This window comes from Acanthaster planci, linkage group LG01 (assembly GCF_054643075.1).
Source record: "Acanthaster planci isolate LZ-2023a linkage group LG01, COTS_SCS, whole genome shotgun sequence".
In the NCBI taxonomy this organism is placed as follows: Eukaryota; Metazoa; Echinodermata; class Asteroidea; order Valvatida; family Acanthasteridae; genus Acanthaster; species Acanthaster planci.
The window spans coordinates 3,254,689-3,273,687 of record NC_141777.1 but is presented as its reverse complement, the minus strand read 5'-3'; the positions used below and the strand labels follow the sequence as shown (position 1 = coordinate 3,273,687).

General features: G+C 40.1%; 1 protein-coding gene across 6 annotated transcripts in view; it reads left to right on the top strand.

Moving 5' to 3' along the window:
• Window positions 1–18,999, top strand: part of LOC110974164 (signal-induced proliferation-associated 1-like protein 1) — a 79,685-nt gene that overhangs the window by 824 nt on the left and 59,862 nt on the right. Inside the window, exon 1 of one of the 6 annotated variants that reach the window (XM_087146915.1) lies at window positions 9,514–9,647. The exons of 4 other annotated variants lie outside the window; for them this stretch is intronic. The gene's annotated coding sequence lies outside the window, so the exon portion shown is untranslated. Of the gene's footprint in view, window positions 1–9,513; window positions 9,648–11,341; window positions 11,361–18,999 lie in introns of those variants that run through there. One more of the 6 variants, XM_087146918.1, reaches the window with a different exon arrangement.

Below are 18,999 nucleotides of genomic sequence, written 5' to 3'. Positions count from 1 at the left end.
GCGATCAGAACAACTCGGACAAAGATTCCGGTGATGTCATTAATTGAACAACTGCACAGATGTTACCGTCAGGAAAAAAAACCAAGCAATTTCGGCAATTTTCAACTTGAGTTGACTAAACTTTGGAGATGCATGTGTAGGTATGGCAATCAAAAACATGGTGATCGAAAAGACTTTTGAAAATATCCAAACAGCAGCTTATTCGTCTCCGGATCACCGATTAATAAGGTATGAATACACAGGAACTACCAATGGGCCAATAATAGCAATAACGGGCCTAGAATCTTGTTATTTGTTTGCAATTCTTCCAACTGCGTTCTTTTTGTAGGGCATGTTTTGTAGTATCACTATTTGGATGCTTTTAACAGTTACTATGCAGTAGTGTATGTAGGTCATTCAGTGCTTTGTAAACACGCATACACATGCAGTGCTGCAGCAACACGCTATTAGAAGCCAAGTCACATTGTTGGACTTCAGCGTTATAGTGATTGTGCAAGGTCATGCCAGAATACCCCTTACGAATTTTTAACAGAAAAGAAAGAAACTCCCCTTAATGAAAAAAATCACCTTAAAAACATCATTGTGATCATCTGAGGAAACTAAATTTATTAAAATTTCCCCGAGGGAAGTTTACCTTGCAATCTTCACGCCTGTTTGATTACGTCATAATGCACCCAATGACGTCATCACGATCTTGATGATGTCATGCTGCCCTGCCAAAAAATGTGTCCATGAAGAACTCTGCTATGGGACTGGTGTGAAAAATTCTAAGTGTTTTTGAAGTAAACGACTTGGCTTTTTCACTCCTAAATTGAACTTCTCCGGACTTTTTTGCTTTGAAGGCTAGTAGGTCACTGTAGGGAATAACTACTGGCGCCCGAAAATGGAACTCTTCCCGGCCTTAGGCCAACTTAATTTGGCAATGTCTGGTTTGGGAATGAGTTCCCATGCATAGCGTACACCTGCACTCGGACATCACTTGATACTCTGTGCTCAAATGTGGCTAATCTGAAAAGTTTTGTTTGCGAAGTATTTTTGCCGTTACATTTGGGCACATTATCACTTTCTGAAGCTGGCACGGCTAGAAACTTTTTACAGACGCTGCACCCCATTTCCATGTCGCCCCTAAGCACTTCGCCCCTAACATCTTCGCCCCGTCTCCACTTAGCCCCATCAGTGCTCCAGTGTATTACAAGCACAAGCCTCTTCAAAAAAAGGTCGAGAGAGGAGTTCCACAAATGGCATGGAGTTACATGTATACATGTATATTGAAAACTCTACGGCATTTACTAAATTAATGTCCACTGCGTTGTCCGTAGTGAATTAATACATATGGTTAAACTAGCATAGGGTTTATTTCTCATCCTCTTCAAGTTGATTTCAAAGCGATACACAATTCTGTACACATCATTCTGGTAATTGTCGATGCATCCAGACAGGTGCCCAGGTACAGATAAACCTCGGCAAGAAATTTTGTGGAATGTCCGTGAATGAACTCTTCCCAGAAGGAGAGATGTCCTTCAACGTAAGATGTGATTCTTAGCAAAGGATAAGGGTGATCAAAATTGATTACTTGTTTATCATCACTGCCCACTCTGATTTCTTCTTCTGCCCCATTTTTTTTTAAATATTTGATATTTTGTTATTGTTTTTAAACAAAAATCCCACATTTATTCAATCTTGCAGACTACTCCGTGTCACATAAATTGGTCTCATGTCCTCTGTGCCACCACCATAGTCTTGCGCTACGTACCGGTACCTACTGTACGGTTGCGCACTGATCATTCATGCTGTCCATGTATACGTGGCATGTCATAGTGGGAACTGTTCTGGCTGGCCTAGAACCCCTAGACATAGCACTGCATGGCAAATATCAAATATCAAAGGCCTTCCCCGTCCGAAAAAATTCACTTTGAGTGATGATAAATGTCGATCAGCCCAATGTGGTGACTTTTAAACACATGGACTAGGGATTGAAATTGGTGCATTGCGCTGTCGATCCTGTGTGTTAGTGACTAGATGAATGTTCTTGTCAGTTGTGGAATTCAGTACTCGGGCTTACATATGATTTGGACAGTGCAAGTTTAAAGGGAAAGAACGTTTGACTGGTTTGTGGTATGGTACATATACCGGTACATGTACACTGTTTGTCAAAAATCTGTGTAAGGGAAATTGAACTTTATAGAATTGAAACAACTTGATTCCACTTCATTGGTCCTGTACAGAGTCTGCAGAGATTCAAGAATATTTTTAGTATTAGACAACATGTATATAAAAGAAGTACAGTTGCTGAGTTGCATTTCTCAAAGAAACTTGGATGTGTTTGTCAGTCTTGGTTATGTGTTGTGAACATTTATTTGCTAGGACTAATTTTCATTGAGGCGAAATATATTTGTAAAAGTGGCAAAAAAGTTAGTGAAGCCTTCTTTCAAAAATGTAAAAAAGGATTTGAATCCCAAACATACTGGGGTATATAATTTTGAAATGGTTGACCATCATTTTGATGGTAATAATGACATAAAGATACAGAACTAGTTTTTTTCCAAATTGGGAGACATTTTATTGTTGGTCAAAACTTGCGGCAGCTTAAATAGGAGGTACCGTTACTTAGATTTGTCCAATTACATGTATATAAGAAACAGTGTCGTTTGTGTTACTCATATTAGTTGGTATAAGTACCGGTATCAGGAAGCCTAAATAAAAGTTAAAGTACATTTCTGTAGTAGCAGGGCACCTACATGTAGCAGTGAAGACTACTAAAAATACGCACCTGATTTTTGGGGGGGGGGACCCCAAAGGGGCAGACAGGGGATTTCATTTTGTTGTATGCTTCATCTCACATTCCTTCCAAAATGTAAGTAATGCTCAGAAGTTTTACATGTGTTACTGTTCTTGATATATCAACCAGTCTATTGGCTTTATTTGTTTGAACACTGGCTCAAATTTTACTCAAATTTGTTTGAACTGAATAGTCATCATCAGGTTTGCTGGTGTGGAGTTGAAATTTATTTGTTCTACTTTGGCAATATTGCAGCATGACTGTTACTGGTAGCTATGACATCACAAATTTGCCAGTGGTGTTGAAGTGTGACACAATCCTTGTCCCAGAATCATCATGCTGATTAGATTATTACGACCCCTTTTATCTGTAACGGCCTCTGTGATGCAATGCATCCCCCCTTAAAAAAATTCACATCTGGAAAGAGACAGATCCCAGTGATGAAACATTTGAGTGCTTAGTTTGTGGGGGAATTGAGTGATAAATGGATACACCTGCTGCAAGCGATCAATAATAAATCAGTTTGTGAAACATTTAACTGCATTATTGTGCATGGATACATGATGGTTTGATGCACTGCATAATCTAAGAGAACACGCCACACACTGATGTACATGTACATGTAGGCCATTGTACACAATATTTGCACTGTGGAAAACACTGGGATCTCTTGTTAGCGTTAGATGCTTGTACAGGTACATGTACATCACATTTCAGTGAATTAAACACATTAAATTCAAATGAATTGAAACAGAGCCCATTGTTTCTTTTTATGGGCTTGGTACATGTACATGTATGATGTACACCTTGTCTAGTAATTACTGTAATTTTTGGAATATAGGCGGTGCGCAGAATAAGCCGCACCAAGCAAAAATCTACAAATTAAGATTTAAAGTCGGCGTTAGCCGTATTAGCCGCAGTGGTGTATAAACTGCTCTGGGGTGCTGACTATGGAAGTCATTGCACATTCTGCACATTAAGTGCTAGTACATGAAGAGTATTACGTGGTACACTTTGATGTTCACTTGACTTTCTTCATATCGTGCTGCCGAACCTCTCTGTTGAAAAACTTTAAATCCACCCGGTTGAATAGTGATGCTAATGCCTTCATGATACATTCTTTTGAACCTTTGTAAACAAGTTCAGTGTCATGGAATTTCATCTGAAAGTCGGACACGTTGGCGTCTGGAAATTGGGCAAGAATTGAACTGAGTGTCCCCTAACCTGGCGCCCTTCAAAAAATCTCAGAAAATCCCGCCCAAAATTTCAGAAGTTCTTTAAACTTGATGAATTTTAGGAAATCATTATTACCTCCCCTGACATACCGGTACCAAATAAAAAGTTGTAAAAAAAAATGTTTCAGAGTGCATTTTAAAGAGTTCATTTTGCACTTTGAGAAAAAAAATTGGAAATTGGGCCCCAATAAAATTTCATTGGAACTATGTAGAACCCACATTTATGAATCGGAATATTTGGAGTTTGATTAAATTTCACCTCTTTTAAAATTGGAAGTCAAATATTACTCCAATGATACACTAACGTTAGAGGCAAAAATTCGAAGTGCCTAATATACCGGTAGGATCCGCGTCACTTTCAGGTACGCAATCTTCAAGTGTAAGTGGCGTGTCGTTACTCAACCTAAACTTTCCCAAGTCCTCAAAATTACTAATTTTGGTAAACCGGATTTGTGTCCTTCCTGGGTGGGCCATGCAGCAGTTCTTTTGTTTGTTTTTTAACAGTCTTCGAAATGATCAGTGAAATAATAAACAACGTGGATTACACAACTTTAAAAGGCAAAACAAATACATGGTACATTTACAAGTCTATTCAATCCCTCTGGATTGGTTTCCTGTATTTCCAAAATATGAGTTGAGCCAATGTAAACGTCAACTAATAAAAACATGACTGCCTTGTCCCCACGACTGGTCTTATGTACGTCTTTGCGTGCATTTAGCTGCTTTGTGAGCATGTGCTGTAACATTTGTAATTTGATCAAAGACTTGCAGCTACAGTACATGTAGAGTTGTAGACATCTACTGTATGAACCCAACAATATCCAACAGTGGGCACTTTCTGTTGGATGTTGTTGATGAAGGCAGTGAACAAAAAGCCTTTTGTTTTCTAGCTGTTGTAGTTTTAGATTCTGTTGGTTTCAGCGGGCATCACACTTTCATCTTTAGAGCTGTTAGATGTCATATTCTGCTGGGCAGCAGTGCTACATGTAGTTGCAGGGATTAAGAGTTAAACAGTAGGTGTGCATGTTACTTTAGACAAATTTGAAAGATTGGACAAAAGTTGGAACCATCTTTCTCAGGTTCATTTGTTTTCTATACATGTAGTTATGTACAATTTAACGCTCACCGTTCTCAATCCTTCAAAATCCTCTGGGTTGGTTTTGGAGGATTTGTGAGGATTGAGGCGGAATGGCAAAATTGCACTGCTCATTGCGAAGGATATGTTGTCTCAAGGGTGTGGGTTAGACCTTGTGTTGTTGATGTTCAGCCAAGCATAAATTAATGCCCTTATAGAAATCCTCCATACTGCTCCAGGATACCATTCACACTGCCTCAACATAATGAGAGGAATTTCCAGAGGAATTTGAAGGATTGTGGCAATGGGCACCCCACCACAGAACATATTCAAGAAATATCCAAGGATTTTGGAGGACTGAGGCTGTTTCTGATTTTCTTTTTCATGAGGGCAGTTGCATGATGTTAAAACAGTGAGGATGTATCCTAACCGAAATGGTCTAGGCACATAGATTCACTGTGCATTTGCTTGGTCCAATGAAACAGTTTAGATGATACCCACAAAAAGCTCCTTATGCATGTAGTTTTCTGAGGCACACAATGCAATAACCCCCTCGGAAAAGTTCAACATAGCTAAAGCCTTAGCCAACACTTTCGAAGGGAAAGACCTTTTGGCCAGGTGTCCCAAGGTAGGTGAAATTCACCATGGGATTTGGAGTGTAGACGGGCAGTGTCACAGCGGATCAAGCTGCGGTGCCAAGATCACTGCAAGATGTCTGCAGAGAAGCAGACTGAAGCGAAAAGAAGTGTAGAAGAAAAGAACAAGGAAGTACCTGCATAGAAATGGACAGATATTGATGGAGGATAACTTTCTCTGTGTTGGGACATTATATGTTCCCATACGTGTAGTTTGTGCTGATGTGGGCACATTATTGTCTTATTTAAAAACCAACAACATAATGGTCTCAATGGTGACAGTGACAAACCATCATGTCAGAAGAGCTGAATTTTATGAAGTACTTGTAGGGCTCACACACACCCAAGTGTGTATTTTGCCTGCAACTGGGGACCCCCTATTGTTCCTCTTTTGTTTGTACTTTAACCTTTTTTAGAAGACCAACCATATGTTTTGTACACAGTTGTCAATCCGGGACCCTCTGTCAATCGGGGACCTTATTGTCCTCTATTGTTCATGGTCCCCAATTGAATGCAGAAACAAACTCACAAACCCATCCCTGTGTAGTAACTCCGTGTGACTTTTGTTTTTTTGGAACAAAACTGTACAAAATCAACGTAACAATTACCGGAACAACAGTTCTGACTTCATTTAGATATAGTGCAACATTTCTGCGTGACCTTTGGATGATCCTAGAAAGTCAGGATGGGGTAATTGATTGATTTTTGATCCAGAGGTAGAGCCCATCCCTATGACACTTCTTTGAAAATCATACAAGCTTCGGAGCATGCATCTAATGTGACTGTGATTCCAAAACCTTTAGTTACCCTTCACAAACCTGTTAGATCACAAGTGCACAGAGTATGACAATACGGTAGCTTTAGCATACATGTACATTGTAACAGTGTCATGACTACAGGTACCCCCCCTACCAGATCTTCATACTGTGGTAAGCCTCAGTGTACTGCTCAAAACTGGCTTCAACAGTCCTCCCACCACAAAGTCATTACATGCTGCTGGTCACCATTCCCTTAACCCAACTTGACCCGTGAACCACACCCTTGGAGAAATGCCGTGAGAATTTCCGTTGAGATGACTGTGGTTGTAACCATCATGGTATTGGCATTGCAGCATCAGTGTAGTGCTTTTGTGGAAAACTGAAAACCAACCAATGTTTGCTTGAATGTTGCCTTTGAATAGAAAGGGTGAGTGACAAAAACAGTTCTTCTAATGGTATAATGTTGTCCAAGGATGTGAGTAAATTCTCCCCCCCCCAAGTCTAAGCATGGCAGGCATATCGTACATGTCTCATGTACATGTACGTGCACGTACTGTACATACATGTGCTGGCATGTGTGTACATTTTATGACACCTCACGCAAGCCACGTGGAGTCATTGGTCAGAAATGAGACCAAGGCTGTTGATTGGTCGATAAACATCGGCTGACACTATCTGCTCTTTGCACAAACTTTTGGTACTTCCCCACTAGTGACAAAGAGACAAAAAGTTCCTATTCTACTGTACTGGTAGATCATATGTGCATGTACATGTATGTACATGTAAGTATGTGTGCGGCATTTTGCTCATTCCATTGACAGACTGTTTTGTTGATTCTCAATCACTGTAGGATGTAAACGTTGTAGCCCCCAACTGTTAATTTCCCTATGTTTCCACTTTCAGGTGCACTCCTTGACCAAAATACACATATAAAGATTAGTACAGCCACAAGGCCAAACATAAAAATGGTTGTGTTTCCTATTACATTAACCCTAACCCAACATAATACTACAAATTACTACTTGTAGTAAAATGCAGTACTGAGCGCTGTCGCTTGTAAGAGGACATGACCTTATTGTTCTGTGAAGCCATAAGATACAATAGATAAGACAATGTACCATACAGTGCTGTGGCACTATGAATGCATGGCTTTATTGTTCTCTGTGTGAGTAACAATGGAAGTAACCTAGCCAGAAGTAGTAATCTGTAGCACTGGGTCCTTCAGGCTCAGACTATTACTTAGTATTTTGTAGTACTGTGTAGTGTAAGCCAAACAATATGCTTGGGGGTTAGGATAAAAAAAAGTAGTTTGTGTAGGTGGGTAGTATTTCTTTTTTCTTCTAAAGTTTTTGATTGAAAAATTTTAAGTTAGAGATTTTTTATTTTATTTAAATTTCTTTTTACTAAATGGTGATTTTGACGGTCTACCATGTCTTCCATCCACTGTTTTTTTCCCCGCAGATTCCTAACTTGAGCATCGGTCTCGTAAAAAATTGTATCCAAGTCAGAGCCCCTTTGGACAATTATACATTTGTGTTGCACTGACATTTTGATGAGTTACATGTAATGTCCCAAAATTGTTTGAAAACTCGGACTAAACGATGCCCGTAGAGCACAAGTATGACATCTGTGCGATGATGCATGACACAATAACTTTGCGCGCCCCACGCCAGTTGTCATGAAACCCTCTATCGGCAATATTTCAAGCTGTAAATTCACAGTAAAATGTGTGTTACCACTAGTTATAGTGGAGATTGTTTGTCACTACTTAAACTCACTGGGGAACGGCTGTAATGAGTCCCACTGACACATGTATGAATATTGATGTTAATTGGCAGCCAATCATAACACAATGACCGGATGGTCCCAGGATGCTGTTTACACAAGTAAGGCTTGCACTTCCGGGCCATCATTGTTCACACCTGTACAGTACACGTGTGTGTCCCAGTAGACTTAGTCATGTGCATTTCGGAGCTCCAGTGCTGTTTGGTGTCCGAATGAGGACAGGCAAAGTTTGGCCTGGCAATCGCGTCGTGTCAGTAGAAAAAGAAAAAGAGAGAAACGCAACGAAGAAGAATGAGACAAATCCACCTGTCCATTGCAGAAAAAAGTGGAAAATGAAATTAGGCACACTCAACAAACAAGCGGAGATTTCACATCCCCGAAATAAGCACGGGGTTAGCAACTGTATTTTTGTTTTTTTTTTCTTTTTCAATAAAAAAAGATTTAGGGTCAGCGCGATTTGCTAGGTTGGGGCTTGTAACCGGAAGCACAATGATTATTTTGTTTGGCCTAAGGTATATGCGTACATGTACGTACTGGATACTGTGCAATGCATGTGTGCAGTACAAATGGAAGGTAGTGCTTGCAGGATAGCACGCATTATATTCATTAATTTCAAGGACATTTTCTCCTAGTCTAATCGTGGAGGAATAAGAAGCCAACCTGTATGTTTCAGATAAAAACCTCATTGTACTCCACACTCAGATTACTGTATGAAAGCCATCTGTATTCCCAACAGTGGTCTCATACAGTAGTGAACGATTTTTGTCCCGGTTCCCACGATATGAAAGAGTTTTTTTTTTTTAAACTGTCTGAGGAGGTAGTTTTGTTTGTCTGGTAAAATCAAACATGCCTGAAGTGCAGTTGAAAATTTTGGCACAAATTGACACATAGCACTTGTATACTTACTATTGCTCATATTTGCGCTGAACAAACATCTGAACATGTACGGTACACTACTGGAGAATGGTTTGGGTAGAATTGTAGCCATCTCATTGTAGTCAGCCACTTGTTGCAAATCTGGTTTTGTTTTGAAACCTTGTTTCTATGCCTTGGCTCACATGCATCAGCATGGTGATATTTGGAAGCCATGCTACTCTTTAACCTCCAGTGTTTATTGTGAGTGAAAACATCACCTGGCAGACAGTGACCTCCATGACCCTCTTGTTGCTTGGAGGAGAGTTTGATCAAGGCAGATACAGTAAATGAACACTTCGGTCGTTACTGTTATTCTTTCTTCAAAATAAAACGCATTCTGAACAGCTCTCATCTTGAGGTGGCGCCAGGTGGCCCAAGAATGAGAATTCAGCAAAGGATGGAGAAACAGTGGTTCACTGTGACGTGCAAAAACCTACAGTTTGCAGTGTGCCACCAGTAATTAAGGTACAGTATTTGATTGTAAACTTCTTGTTACACTACTTATTATTTTTCGTTTATACTTTTTAGTTTTCCACCAATGATAAACCAGCATGATTTCTCACTACTGAGCCAGGGGCATCTCCAGTAATGCAGTTAACGTTATGAAGACATGCATGTGTGCGTACACGTACACCATCAATGATATACATTGTATCGTAAATGTGCATCACAGGGCTTGTCAATCAAAGACAGGCTAGTGGGAAAAATTTCAACCAAGCACACGGCGCACATGTACGCGGAGACAGAACACTCTGACAGAAATTTGCTGCACAGGGGCGGCCTGCGCCAAACGTGAAGGAATCTATGCACGTTACATGTACATTGTATGTGGGGTTTTCCCAACACATACATGTACATGAAGATGTAATTCTGTTTACATGTAGACAGCATCTGCTTGTTCCTACATGTACATGGAGCAAATACGGTATTGAACACGTCCCAATTTTTCTCTCTGTTTTAATGAAACTTATCCTTAGGCCATAAATCATTGATTACCTGGGCGAATATTGCCGATTGGGAACTCACTGGCAACGCAAAATGCAAAGATTCCCATACCGCGATGAAAGAGTTACCGTGATCATGATATAGGACCTGAGTATACATGTACATGTACATTTTCATTATATTTATTCACTTAACAGGTTATGTGGTACATGTACCTTGCAGTGCATACCATGCAGCTACAACTTGTTGACTTAAAAATAAAACTCCCATTTTCTGAAAGTTCAAAAAAAACACCTATGGTTTGAAATCATGAAAGAATTTTCCCCACTTCCATTGTCCCAAAATAAAAGCTCATATATGACTGGTACATGTCTATGCATGATAGGGCTTTGGGATGCCCACTGTACAGATATATGCTACACTGTGAGTTATTAAAGACCTTAATACAGCGCACTGGGTATCTTAACTGTTTAATCTTGTGAGCAGGAATCATAAGGACAATGGGCACATTGGAATGAGGTGCTACCTTCCCTGTCCTGGTGTATGAGTCACTGATTAAAGAGCCTGGATTTGTATTGTTGGGGGATATTGCTTAGAGGCCAGCCATAATACTGACCTCTATGTAAAAGTGTACCTGCACACAAAGGTTGCTAACAGTAACAACTTGCAAGATATACATGCCCAATATACAATGTAAGTGTACCAGGTATGTTAATGAATAGGGTAGATAAAGCGTGTTTGATAAAAAAGAGCGTGTTTAGCACAGTTGTTGTAAATGGTGGAAGAATAATGCCCATTGAGAATCAGAAAAAAAGCAGAAAATGTACACGTACATGTAGATGTCAGTGTTTCAAATTGTCTCTGGATTGATTTCTCATTTGGTACACACATGCAGCTCCACATGTACATGTACATACCGGTACATGTACATGTACACATTACATGTGTGCAGCTGCCTTTTTGTGCTGTCTTTATCAAGTTCCATAGCATTTATCAGTCATGCGCAGGGTACCGGTACATGTACATGCTTAAATTGATGAACTGATTTGTTTGTGCACACTGGGGATATATTTGGCTATTATTTCATCATTTGTGGGCTTTTGCATTTGGTACAGGTTACATGTACATGTACGTGGCCTGTTGTTCAATTTATCTATAGACCACATGTGTGTACCGGTACATGGAGTCACTTCAAGCTACAATCGGGGACTTAAAAATCATTTACGATTACATGTAAGTGTACTTGAAGTTAGATTTAATTGGTCACTTATTACATGTACTGGTACAGTGTACATGTAGTTGGTATTAAAAGTACTGCACAGATACCGGTATGGTTGGGTGAACAGGGTGTACACAAAGTTCAGTGTGATTGATGATATCGGGGAAGACCGGTGTTCGCATTTATGTATAGACCTGTATGGACATGGGTGCCGTGACATGGCCCTTATTGAAGTTGAAGGTGTAGCCTTTTCTCTATTCTCAAGTTGCTACAATTCGCAATGTGCTTGCTTTCCTGTCAGCAACATGAATGTTGTGATAAACCTGTCAACCAGTGACAAATGAAGACATCAATTACTTTGGGCTGCAGGCCCCATCGATCACTGCTTTTCCTGACAGCGTGTCTCAACACACAGAAAACACGGACTGAAAAGCATCACGCCAACTCAGAAAAACATTCCCGGTGACCTGCCAACCCAAACCCCTGCAAAAATGCATGGTCAACCATGGATGACCTGTGTGGGTGTGGTGGAGGGTACCAGTGAAGCTGGACTCAGGTTATGCATTGCCAGAAGGCATCTGGCTGGAATGCTAATCTGCAGTGTGTAGAATGTTGAGTGGTCCTTTTCTTATAACAGGGAAGGAATTTTTGAAATGGAAGGGTCTTTTGTGTTTGGTCACTCACTGGACAGCAAGCAGGAGTGACCACCAACTGGTATGCCACTCATAAAGCCCTCATTGATTTGAAGAATGTTAGGGATGAAGCAGTTGGCTACAGTACTTGTGAAATTTGAAAGAGTTCCATGTGCTTGAACGGTAATTTGGCAAGAAAAAGCAGAAGTAGAAGAAAAAGTCTTCTTACAGCTTTGGTATTTATCTTTTTGGCTGAATAATTTGTTTAGAAAAGTTGAGTATGATGTTTATGGAAAATGAAATTCAAAAGTGACATTACCACATTTTGAGGGTCGAAATAATACTTTTGATTTTTTTGTACAAGTTTCCTAACAAAATTAACAATTATTACAATGTACATGTACATGTACTTGAGCCCAATACCAAGTTCTGAATACATGTACATGTACATATTCAAAATTCCTCATGATTTTACACATGTACATGTATGCAAAACATACAGGGACACTTCAGCATCATTCTGGCTGTGCGTCCGTGCTGAGGTAAATTCCTCTCAATGCGAGCATGTTGTTTTCTTTGTGCGCATTCACCTGAAAACCTCGCTGTGGGTATTCAGTACCATTCACTCTCTTGAACAAGTGTGTGCATATGATGTACCCGCACATGTTTCTCCACGTTGTCAAGGCCGGTTCACTTGGTTCAAAAGTGAACATGAATGTGGCTTTGTAAAGTCAGATGAAATACTGGGACTGTTGAACCACACCTCCGTTCAGCGTTTTGTAATGTCAAATTCTTTTGCATGTGCTTGAAGTATGAAACGGCCTTAAGTGTAAGCCTCAGCTCACAGACGATGTGCGGACATTTACATGTATTCTTGTTCAGAAATTGGATTTTTTGTGCGTGCATTCAGTTGAAAACTGGTCACATAAAATAATAAACTGTGCTTGAGCTTCATTGCTTTGTGGAAGCTAGTGCAGACATGTGATACGTTTTTCCTTGGCTGCGATCAGTGGGCCTGGTATTATCTAATGATCCGCAGTCCTGGCCCCCACAGACTTGTGTACTTAAGCACTGGTGTCGAGGTCTCGTATGCAATCGAACCTAGTAATTAGAATGAGCGATGTGACCGTAATCCCATTATACACAAATGGAAGGAATGATACCCAGGCTGCGCCTTGGTCGTGATTGATGTGCTGTGATGAGGAAGTCAGGGAAGCATACAAACACAATCTGTCACAGAGAAAAATGCATTTCTTGAAATAAATTGGCCTGTTCTCAGGGGAATTTTAATAAACCGGTACGGCTGGGTGTATAAATTTACAAATCCATGGAGAAAAAGAAAAGAACAAATTGTACACACTTATATGTACACACCGGTACATGTACATGTGTTATAGAGTTATGTCATAGCCAGGGCACATGTACAATGTTATATGCTATATTTATAATTGTTAAAATGTACCCATTCACTTTGTGGTGAGGAACTGTTTGTGACTGAAAAAGTTGGTGGAAATTTTTAAATGGTTAATCCTCAAACCTTGGACCAGCAAACATTCATATGTAAGCATATAAGGTACATATACATGTCTGGAAACCTTTACTAACAATACTGTACATGTTGGGATAATATGCACCAACGTGTAAACTTATAAAAACCTACGAAAACTTTCTGGCGTCTAAAAACATGGTAGGTTGGTAGGTAATTATTTTGTTGTTTTTTTAATCGAATAGGGTTGTAGGGAAAGAGGAAGCATAATTTTCTTTTGGCCTAAATACATGTACTTGTACTTGGCTGTGACATCCAGGAAATGCATGAAGCGTGCCGGGTAGGTCTTACGGGTGCAGACCACTAATTCAAGTGAGAATTTCTGACCAGCTCATTAGCATTAAAAGTGCCCCCACCCACAGTATCTTTTGAAAAAGGAGATTGTTTGGCCCCCAAAATGGTGAGATTGTGTAAATCGTTGCCAGGATCAACTCCCTGGGTCTTTGAGCTTTCATATGAGAGCAGAAGGGCTAAAAACTACGGTTGAAAAATGGTCCTAAGTGCCCGAGAAAGTTGAGGGTTGCCACTTGGAAAATGGCTGCAATCGGACTTCGGAAAAATCACTTTTTTGGGGGGTAATTTTGTTTTGTGGGAATAATTAAAAATGTAATTGGTTAACCCACAAAAAATTGAAAAGAAATTGAAAGATAAGTGACCAGACAAGAATTTCATTTGTGTTTCAGAAATCTCAGGGATGTTGGCGTGCATGCTATTGGGCCCTGAACGGTGCTGATTCTACACTCTTTTCAATGGGGCTTGAATTAGTGGACTGGACCCTTACATGTACTGGTACTGTCGGCCTGTCAAACCTGTGCAAGTGGGCAAACCTTTCCCTGTACCCACTTATGTACATGTACCTCACTGACTTTGATTGTTTGTAAAACTCTGTACACTTTTATTGAGAAAATTTGCCAACTTACATACTTTTACATGTATCTGTATTCCTGCCCACATTGGCCTCTGAATCACATTGGTTATTAACAAACTATAGTAATTTTCATGCTTGATAGGAATTGCACATCCCCCACAAGTTTGCATATTCAGTGTCAGCCATCCACAACACGGATGCCACGTCGTTGCCACCTATATGTCCATGTAATTGTGGAATAAATATGAAATCAATTTCAGTTGTTGTTGAAACATCCCCTTCACACACACTGCTTCAACCTTACCTGCTTGCAACTGTAGGGTGCTGCTTCATGTTAATGACCGTCGGTGGATATTCCTCTTTGAGAGGTCATTGTCACATTCTGCCCCATGGGTATGTAATAATAATTATCCAGTGTTGATTGTGCTTTTGGGGTTGATGTTTACAAAGAAAAATGGGCGACATGGATTCACACCCACCGGGTACCGGTTGTATCGGTATGCGTTCGAGTACGTGAACCTTGGTGAAAAAACCCTATCCAAACTGGCAGAGTTTAGTGAGTTCACTCATGTGTAACCCAACCTAACGAAATGAGTCACAGGTTGCCCTACCCTTTTTTCATATTTTTTAAATTAGGTCCTATTTATTATTATCATTTTGGATTTAATCTTTAAAATGCATGTTAGGTAGTCAAGATAGAACCTTCAACCCTTTCGCCCACATCGTGATTCGTTTGCATGTATCTGTACATTGTACATGTATAAGGAAAGGTTGATTTTCTCTGTTGTCGTGTTTTTCGTATTGTAAACTTCAAACAAAAGTACTGAAAAATAACTCTTAAGAATCCTTCTGTGGCATCAAGTCACATACTGGTCTGTGCATACAATGTACAGATGTGTACATGTACATGTGTTGCAATTGAAAGTCAGCCTTGGGAAATTCTCTTTTCTTTGTTTCTTTTGTTTCTTTTTCCATCTTCCTTTTTCTCTTCCCAGGAAATTCACGTTCATTTTACAAATCATGAATAAATTTTATGAAATAGGAACAAAAGTTGATTGTTGCATCTTGACCACTTTTCAGTGTAAACACGTAAACTAAAGGTACAACGTATGTACAATGTATGTAAGCCTCTAGACAATGTGATCTGTGTACTCGTACATCATCCTGTTAATGTACATGTACATGTATTTTGACACTGTAAAAAAAAGCACGCGAAATCAAGGTACCGGTATGTGGATAAACCCTTTCATGTTGGAGGACGCGTGAACACGATAGATCTGGCAATTTGTATGCACAGGCATGGCTAACAGGTTCCAATGTCCAACACACCCCTACTCACCTTCAGCTGATGTTAAAACACTGTTATTCCTACCCCATTGTTTTTATGTTGTCACACATACGGTAGTCGTAGAAGTCTGTGGAGGTGGACCGTGTGTTGGACTTGAACTTGGCTAATGCATATGGCCTGTTATGGTAGCAACTATTACCCCGAGTTCATGAGCATGCCCAGGACTTCCGTAAAATCTTTGGTTGTGGAAAGATATACATGTCAACTTGCCTGTTGACTCTTGCTAATCAGTACTTGTGGCATTTGGCCGCTCCGTCTTGCATTTTTTTTTCACCACTTACCATTTTGGGCAAAAATTGTTAATATTGTCCACAATTTGTTCCAAGTTACAAACTGGTGCTTGTCCTTGGACATGAAAACTTAGAAAAGTTGTAGTTTGTAATATAACTGATGCAGGCCAGAAAATAGACTACAGCACTGTGATACTGGGTCCCATCTCACCAACTCTCTTTTTCCCATGGATGAGTTTCTCACCCTACTGAAAATTGCCTTTGCATTGAGCATCTCCAACGTTTCACACCAGAGGACTATTTGGACATCTCTTCATCCCCCCTAGTGTCACGCCAGAACAAAGCGGGAAGTGAGAAGCAGGTCACATCGGGGGCCTGTGAATGCCACCTCCGACCATCTGCTGGCTGGCATGAATAGAGTACCCCACGCTGTCATTAAACCTATCCCATTCAGAGCCTCAAGTTGTTGTAAAGGGCTTTTGGAATCCAGCTTGAGCACAGTTTGATGCGTGGCTTTTGTCGGGTCAAAATGTTCGGGCATGATTCCATTGTGTTACATGAAAGCAAAGTACATGTATGCTTTCTGAATATGCTATATGAATTGGACTTCACATGTATGTACCTTCTCAAAGTCTTGTGATATTTCAATTTTAGAAGCAACAGAAGGTAAGCATGTTCTCTGTGCAAGTGCTGTGTCCATGTGCAAAGTAAACGCATTGAAATGCACACTGTACATGTAACATGTACTGTTACGGTACTGTGCAGACTGCATATTTGACAATTTGAAAATACTCATAGAGCAATATAAATGTGTATATATGTTCTAGACTGCCGTTACCTAGATTTTCCATTCAATTAGAATGAATTTAAAGTGAGGAGAAAAAAACAGCTGAGAAATGCTGCGTTGTCCTGGTGGTAACAAGATGGTTGGAATAGAATTTGGTCGCATTCCATAGAGGTTTAGTGTGGAGGATTAATCTCTGATCCAGTTTGTGATTTGGGCATAGGCAGTGAGTTGCACCACATCTGCTGACGCACCCAAAATACTTTGTGCTACTCTGGCACCAGAAGAGCTCAGAGTTTGGATTATCTGTCAGTATTGAATTATGTGCGTCTGCAGCATCCAGCTTGCTTGCAGTAAATATGCTGACGCAATAATGATAATGGTTTGTAATTTGTAACTTGCACGTTTCTGTTGAAAAACATTCACGGCACACAATTATTATACACCAGAAGTGAATCAAGTTAAAGAACTCAGAGTAACTCTTGATAACTCCAACATCAGGGAATGAATAAAAATTTAGGGTTTTCCAAATTACGAGCTAACCAAAGTTCGAGTGTCTTGCCTACACACACATGCACAGTGCACAAGCAACCCTACTTGCTCCACATTGGCTATTTATACATGTAAGTGGTTATTTCCTTATATCCAAGAATAAATTTCCTCTAAAAGCATTAGTTTGCTGAGACTTCATGTTTCTCTTACATAAAGGTTTCTATTCTATTGATAAATAAAACATAAACCACCCAAACTGTGTCCTTTTTGTGACAACTCTTGTCTGGTGCACCCCACGGTGCCACGCCCCGGCCCTGTATTTGCTGTCTCACTTGGTCGCACGCCGAAACCGGGCCCAAGGTTTTCCTGTTTGGCCACATGATCGTTCATTCTTAATCACCTGGGGGCACACCATTTTGCATTTCAAACATTTTTAATTTGCCTGTTCATTCTTTTACCTTTTCCTTTTTACCTTTTTTTAGACAATTCGAGTGATATTTGGCACCGTCACAGGAACCTGTGATTGGATAGTCAGCACATAAACAACTTGTAAGTGCTGCAATTAGGAAGGCAGCAGCAGTCAGGCTTTAGCCACGGTACACACAGAGCTTCCTTCAGTGGGGTCACATGACCACCATTGCAAATCAATGATTGGACTGCCAGCTTGCGGGCTACATTTTGGCCGTGATAGCAATCAGGCTTGCTTGAAAGACAGAATTTGTTAAGGCTGTGGTTGCAACAAGTTGATTACAACGGCTTTTGCAGCAAGCACGCTATGCCGAAGATGAAGTTGGGGTTTGCAGAAATGGCTCATTTCTAAAGTCTTTGGTTCTTTTTCCACTCATTGTCAGTGATTTGGCGGCGGCCTTTTTGGATTGGCCTTTCAAGTTAAACTTCAAGTTAAGCAGATGTGGTGGTGTGGGCATTTTGAGTTATGGAGGTGTTTTTGTACATAAAAGCCTATTCTCTTGGAGGGAATGAAGAATGTCTTTGAGATAAGTGGAGTTTCGAGTTGACCAACTTGAAGTGGCAAGAGTTTACCGTAGTACCAATACAAATAAGTCAAAACCAACATGGCACAAAATGCAAGTAGGACCAAGAGACATGCGTGCAGGGTTTTACAGTTTTACTGGTATATATACATAATTGATACAGTTTTCATGTTTGCACTGTTCCAGTGAATGTGGACATCAGTACATTTTTTTTTTATAGTGTACCAGTATTTTTCATAGTATTGGTACTTGTAGCTTAGTTTGTTGAGTGAAGTGTGCTACCGATGCATCAGAAGGCTCTGTATATTGACACTCTTCAGGTTGTGCATGCACAGTAGCAGTGATGGTACGTGTACATCAATAATAATTATTTCAAGCATTACCAGTGGGGGGGTTAAAATTTCCTGAGATGGGCTTTGAAGCTTTTCATGGTGAAGGTAGCAAGTTACTGGTAGTTAGAGAGGTTTATGTTTTTCTCTTGAGTGTACCGAGCCACAGATTACCCTTGCTTGGTGCTACTGCAACCTCTGTAAGTTTTCCGAGGTTTGGATGTAATGAGGACACCTGCGGTATCGCCAATTTCTGTTTAAAGTTAGAAAAATTGCCCAAAAGTTTTCTTCGAATTGCCAAATAAATCCCATTTTGTTGTTAAAAAAATTCAGAGCATTTTACTCCAGATTATTTTTTTTCTGTATCAGTCGGCAGGAATGTCACAGACCAAAGATTTGTTGGCATGGGCCATGTGAGGCTGATACAGCTTG